Genomic DNA, 6,677 nt, shown 5'->3' with positions numbered 1-6,677 from the left:
TCACTGCTGTCTGTACCAATTCACTGCTGCTCAAACTCCCATCCACGCGTATTTATCTCATTCTCTGTTCTCTAAAGGTCCTTTTGGATGGCGTTTCCCACTGTGGGTTGGTCAGAGTGGCTGCAGGGGCAGCACACCGATGCACACAAGCTCCCATAGCCAGCAGCAGGATGAGAAACTTAATTAATGTGAAGTTCGGAGCTGACCTTTGCAAAAATCATTAAAACTAATGAGTGTTTTTATCTGTTTTGCCAGGACTTGACTCCGAGGAAATGGAATTAATTCCTATTGTGGAACATTCGGTGAAGAGCCGGGCTTTCATTTTTTATTTGGTGTGTGAGTACAGGCTGTTCTGTGCAGATCAGAGCCCCGCATTGCTGCGCCTCATTGCAGTGACTTCAGCCCCATCCATCCAATCCCAATGCCACCCCCTTGGCCCCCTCTGCACCCCCAGCCCCTGTGCATGGGGCAGGACCCCCACACAGCTGTGGAAAGCAGCTGTGCCATCTCACGGGGCTTTGTGCACGACTCGTGGGAACATGTGCTCCAGGCAAGGGCTGTGAGCAGAGCTTGGGGGGTGGGGGGCTGCGTGGGGTCCCTGGGGCACAAACTGCCCGTTCCCAGTGCTTTTCCCACGCTGCTCCCCCCGCAATGAGGCAGCTGTGTGCGGGAGGATGAGGCTGTGCCTGGCCCTGTCCCAGCAGCTGGGATGCAGGGATGAGAGAGCTCCACGTCCTTCAGTGGCTCTGCGCAGGGCTGTGCTCAGCAGAGCATCCCCTGAATTCAGCCCCAGGGCCCATGGAACTGATGGCTGCCCCCTCCCCGAGCTCACGTGGAGCAGCTCTGCTTCTTCCCATGTTCTCCAGAAGAGCCCGAGACCGCTCGCAGTGACCCCATGGGTGTGATGGATGCTGAAACACACTGAGGATGAGTGCTGGGACCTGAAAATGCCCAGCAGTAAAAGCAGCATCATCTGAGCTCAGTGCCTCTGGGCTTTCTGGGAATTGGGTTTGAGTCAGTTCCCAGTGCAGGCCGCCAGCAGAGTTTTATGGTAGCTCAGCAGTGATCACCTGCAAACCCATCTCCCTGCCAGTGCACGGGGCAGCACCAGGAACAGCATAATTAGCATCCAGGCCGGGGCTAATGAGCCATGCTGAGAGCTGTGCTGCTGTGGCTGCTCCTGGCTGGGCTCCTGCCTTCAGCTCAGCTCAGTGCTGCACAGGGAGCAGCATTTGTGCATCAGGAGGCACAGAGCATGGAATGATGCCCCTGTGTCTGCAGGGTCCCGCAGGGTCCCTGACACAAAGGGCTGTGCTCCAGGAGAGCAGCAGCCAAGGAAGAGGCAATGATTTGTCAGAGGTTTGGAGCTGCAATTACAGCCCAGTGCCCTGAGTGCTGCTGCCTCAACCACAGCAGCTCCCAGCACAGTGCTGTGTTTGCACACCGATGACATTTTCTTTGGGTGGTGCCAGCATTCAAGGCCAAAAGCCGCTCCTTTAATCATGGGGTGAACAAGGAGCCCGTTGTGCTGGGGGTGCTCTGGCCCCATGCAGTGGGGCAGCAGCAGCTGTGGGCTGTAGATGGAGGCACAAAGGAGAAATTCACGGAGCCAAGCACACTGCACGCGTTATGGAGCAGCTCTGGGTTGCTCCCCAACAAAGCACTGCCTTCAGCTCCTTCAAGAGGGGAGGAGGACACACAGGGGAGCATTCCTGGATCTCCTGGCAGGAGGAACAGCTGGGAGAGCTGTGCAGCACAGGGCTGAGCTCAGCTCTTCCCAAGGAGCATCCTGTGCTGCAAGAACTGGCGCTGCTTTGCAGCCAGAAGGATGTGAGCTCAGGATCAGGATGGCCACATGAAGCACTGGGAGCCTCAGCCATGCTCCTCTCAGCAGTACGGAAGTCAGCAATCAGTTTGCTTTTTGTGTTGCTCTGAGTGCCTTCCAGAGAAATCAGGTTCCCTGTAACCTGCTTGGAGTGACGATGGCACAGCTGAGTGACAGCAGCCCCGCTGCCCTTCCTGCCCAGGTGGGCACAAATCGTCACACAAATCAGCTCCAGCTGTGCACCTTTATGCAGCCTTTCCTATGCCCAATGTGTTTGAATGTAATATTTGGAGAGCAGAGGGCAGAGATGGGGCAGAGCTGCTGCACTGCACTGCAGGGAGGGTCTTCTGCCCTCTGCTGAAACAGTCACATGTGGGGCCAAGAAGACACCCTGTTCACCCCCCATATCCCCACACTGCTGGCAACAGCCCTGCAGCTCCCAGCCCCACTCAGTGCCATACAGGGGGATGCAGCTGAGCATCACTCCTGCATCACTGCATCACTCCCTGATGGGATGCAGGGCTGCTGCTTCCTCACCTCCCTGCTGCTCCACTTCCTCTCCCTTCACGTCCCTCCCAGTGTTTACTCACTGCTCTCAGATGCTCTGTGAAAAGCAGAAGAAATGGGGGGTGGGGGTTATTTTTAGAAGCTGCAAAAGGAATTCAACCCAAGGCAAATGCAATTACTTCAGGTTGCAAGCAGGCTTCAGAGCAGCGAGAATTATCTTTTAAATAGCAACTGGCCTAAAATCAATGCCACGAAGCCATCGTGCAATGAGAGCATCGTTTAACCATTCGAGAACGTTTACAGGAGCCAAATGGGGTGGGAGAGGATGGACAGTGCTGGCTGCTGCAGACACCCTGATGGCAGCCCATGGTGTGCTGTGTCCCACCCCAGGAGCTGTGCATCCACTGCTGCTCTGGGCAGAGCCCCATGCTGCTCTCAGCCTGCATGCTGTGCTGCCTCCAGAGCACATTTCTGCTGCAGGGCTCTCCTTGATGCTATTCCTGGACCACTTTTAGGGCCCTCGTGGCCCAGAGCTGCTGCTGTGGGGATGGAGGAGGGGTGGGAGGGCTCCTTGTTCAGAGCTTTCACTCTGCAGTTGCAGACTGAGCTCCATCTCTGCTCCTCTTCTCTGCCCCGCTGAGCACAAATAGGAGAGAAGGACTGGAGCAGATGATTAAAACAATGAATAAAATGGCACAGAGGTCCGTAGGATGATGTTCCCCAGCACATTCACCCCCAACAAGTGCCACGCGCCCCACGCATGGCAGCTGCCCAGACTTGCTTAATCATCCCATTGTTTCTTTATAACATTAATTAAACATTCCTCTGGGACTGTTGGAACCTAATTAAATCTGGATCTTACAAAAGCGGGTGAAGAATCCAAACAAGTGTGGGCTGGGGATGCACGGCCTGATTTTAATTCAACTGTTGTGCAGTCATCATCAAGCAAAGCACACATGGGTGGAGGAGTGGGGTGGCCTGAAGTTATTTCCATGGCACAGAGCTGGGGACTCTGATGAATGGTGTCCTGGGCTTGGGGCTGCTGTGTGCCATGGAGCCCTGGGCTGAGGGAGGGCTGGAAGGGTGCAGAGCTTCCATCCATGGCAGGAAGAGTTGGGCACATTGTTCCCAGCTGAGATCCGTGCACCCTGCAGTGATGGACTGCGAATTGCTTCCCAAATTATATGAGTAATTACAATCAATGAGAGGGTATCCTGTTAAATAACGTAATTAGGTGAGTGCAGTATGTTGGTGTTCTCCTGCCTGCAGACAGCTTTAACCCTTTCCTCACTGTCTGTGCCCAAGGAAGGGTGGGGGCACCGTGTGGGGCCGTGCCCAGCTCTGCTCTAATGGTGTGGGATTCCACGGGGTCAGCACTGGGGATCCCATAGGGGAGCACGGTTTGGTCACTGGCCATCTGCACTGTGCAGACATGGGGATTTACCCATCATGTCCACATCCCATAGCACTGCAGAGAGGGCAAAGCCCAGAGGTGCTGGAAACACTTCACCGCTCCCCTGCCTGCAGCTGCAGCCCCTTCTCCCCATCCCCATCCCCAGGACTGGGGCTGTCCCAGTGCAGAGCTCCTCACCTCTACCTTAGGAGCGGCTGGGACAGCCAATTAGTGGGTATGCCAGGATTAATTAGTGTCAGCAATAGTGTTTGGAACCAGAGGGCTCAGTAAATGTACATCTTCAATTCCAAAGCCACTGTAGGTTTACTCTGCTCTCTTAATTTCAGCTAGATGGCATAAGATGCTGAGTGCTACGAGTCTGTTTTGTCCTAATCCTGCTTGGTTCAGGGCAGGGACTGAAGCCTCAGCCCATTAGGAGATACACAAAGATCTTTGCTCCTTATGGCTGCTCTGAACTCCAAGGGGCTCTGGGAAGGTGCAGGCATCCTGCCAGACAGCTCTCACTGCAGGGCTGGGATCCACATTATTATTTTACAGCATCATGTCCATGACTTCGCTCTCTCCCAAAGGAAGCACAGAGAAATCCTCAAGTCGGTGCTTATTTTTCCAGCTGCAGCACACGGGGAGATGTGAGTCCATGCGTTCTGTTCTTATTTTAAGCTTGTTTGTGATTTTCCGAGGTAGCGAATTGTTGCAAAGACGCGTCACATCAAATTACAGTTGTCACATTAAATCATACGATGGCAAAAAAAAAAAAAGAACCCGAGCCCCCGCTGGGAACATAATCCCCTCTGGTAGAGATATGGGGAAGCATACCTTTGACATGCTGCAGCAATGACAGGTTGGTCCCAGGAGACCGAAGCGTGGACAGCAGGGGCAGAGCAGCTGCTCAGCAGCAGCGCATGGCACAGGAGCAGCAGCCCCAGCCAGGGCCTGGCAGCAGTTGGCTTCTGCACTGCTCTGAGCTGCATGCTGGCTGTTCATCTGGGTGGCAGTGGTCATTCTGGCTGCAGGGTTGGGGGGTGATGGCTTTCCCCACAAGCTTGAGAAGTCATGGAGCAGCAGCAGCTGAGCAAAGGGAAATAGAGGGGTGTGCACAACAATGCATGGTGCTGCTTCTGTGAGAAGCTCTGCTATCTGCCCAACAGCAGCACTGGTATCTGGGCAATGTTAAGAGACTGGGTGAGCAGCAAGCACAAAGGTCCTCTCCTGAATTCTTTTTTGCTTCAGAAGACCCGGTGTGCTCGATCCAGGGAGCAGAAAACTTGGTACAAAATTGGCCCCGACTCATTTCCACACATTAACATGCGTGCATTCAGCTCAGGCAGCTGCATGCATAAACGCCTGGCGAGCTGCCTCCGGGTGCAACCTCCTCTAATCGGGCTGGAACGGAATGAAAAGAGGAGGATGGGGAGGGCTGGTGCAGGCAGCGGGGGGAGCTGCAGCTGCACAGCACCACTGCCATCACCGCAGCCAACACTGCTGTCACTGAGCTGGGAGTGACCCGGGACCTCAATTCTGCCTTCAGACGGGGCTGCTGCAACGTCCTCTGTCTGGAGCAGATGTGAAAGCGTTCTGCAATGCTCCTCCTGAGGTGCACAGGCAGTGCTCTGTGCCTTCAGACCCAGCAGCTTGCTATAGATGGGAGAGGACAGAAATAGTGCTGTGGGATGGAGTGGCCCTTTGGAGAAGGAAGGCACCGCTCTGCTGTGCACTGCCGGCTCCCTGGCACTCCTCTCTCCATGCATCCTCCAGAGCCCCAGCTCCAGCTTTCACCTGTCACAGGCAGAGCAAAGGGATTAATTAAAACTGACAGCACGTCACGTTCGTTAGCTCTGGGTTCCAAATGTCACCTGCCAGCACCGACCTGGCGGTGTGAGCGCAGGGAGGACCCATCTCACACGGCTGCTCTGGCTGCTAATGGGACCAGTGCCCACGCTGGGGTCCAGCACACGCAGCACTGGGAGTTGTGGTTCTGAGCTGCCCTTCAGCCTCTGCTTTTCTGCCTGGGGATTGATTTCTCCTGTCTGCTCTCCAGCTTGATGAAGGCCAAGAAACCCGAGCAGGTGTTTCTCACAGCAGGGCAGAGAACCACAAAAGTTGCAGGAAGGGACAGGAAAGGGCAGAGGAGCCATCCCCAGGTTAATCCAAGGGCAAAGCCCCGTCCCCTGCAGCTGAGCAGGGATGGCACAGCTCCCAGCTGAGGGAAATTGGTGCCAGAAAGTGGTTTGTATGTGTTCTGTGAGACCAGCCCAGGCTGCCCGCCAGCTGGAGAGGGCTCTGTACTTGATTAGAAATGCCACGTGGGTACAATAAACAAAAGGGAAGATAAACATACCCTCATCTGCGGAGACATGGGTGTTAAAGCATGGTTCAGTTCTTGGGAGCTTAAAGGGGGAGAAAGGATTCTGCTGATGGTCAGCAACTCAATGAAGGTGGTGGGGAATGTGTTGGAATGAACAGAGCAGCACTGGGCTGTGAAGGATCCGGATATGACAATTGGTTTCTTTCCTTATTCCGGACTCAATATAAGGGGAACTGAGGGGAAATTGTTAAGTTTGCACTCAGGAGCCTGCCTGGTTGGTGGGACACAGCAGTGCAGCAGTGTGACCATCAGGGGCAATGGGGGGAGCGAGAAGGCAATGCCTGTGTTTGCCTTCCTCTTGCTCAGCATCAGCCCACCCTCTTGTCAGACAACAAGCTGTGAAACGCTTTTGAAAACAGAGGCTTTTTAATTACAGGCACATTTGTGAGCCTTCTGGAGGCCATCTGACTGAGGGAAGCACGCTGCGAGCATTGGTGCTGCCTGGGATGGGAGAGCATGGAGGCAGAGTGAGGAGCAGCCCTGGGAATCAGGGCACCAGATGGGAGAGCACACAGTGATATGGGACAGACACAGCACTGCCCTGGGCCCATGGCACAGGCAGCAAT

At 54.8% G+C, this 6,677-nt stretch overlaps 1 long non-coding RNA gene across 1 annotated transcript; it reads right to left on the bottom strand.

The window, feature by feature from the left end:
- Positions 1-5,015: 5,015 nt before the first annotated feature.
- LOC149915039 (uncharacterized) lies at positions 5,016-5,880 on the bottom strand. Its single transcript, XR_016459882.1, has 2 exons — positions 5,614-5,880; positions 5,016-5,522 (listed from the first exon to the last, which is right to left on the bottom strand). It is a non-coding gene; the product is annotated as an uncharacterized LOC149915039 (long non-coding RNA).
- Between the last annotated feature and the right edge of the window lie 797 nt (positions 5,881-6,677).

This window comes from Phasianus colchicus, chromosome 25 (assembly GCF_987193195.1).
Source record: "Phasianus colchicus chromosome 25, bPhaCol1.hap1.1, whole genome shotgun sequence".
Taxonomy (NCBI): Eukaryota; Metazoa; Chordata; class Aves; order Galliformes; family Phasianidae; genus Phasianus; species Phasianus colchicus.
Note: the sequence above shows the minus strand (reverse complement) of the source record. Positions and strands in the feature narration are given on the sequence as shown.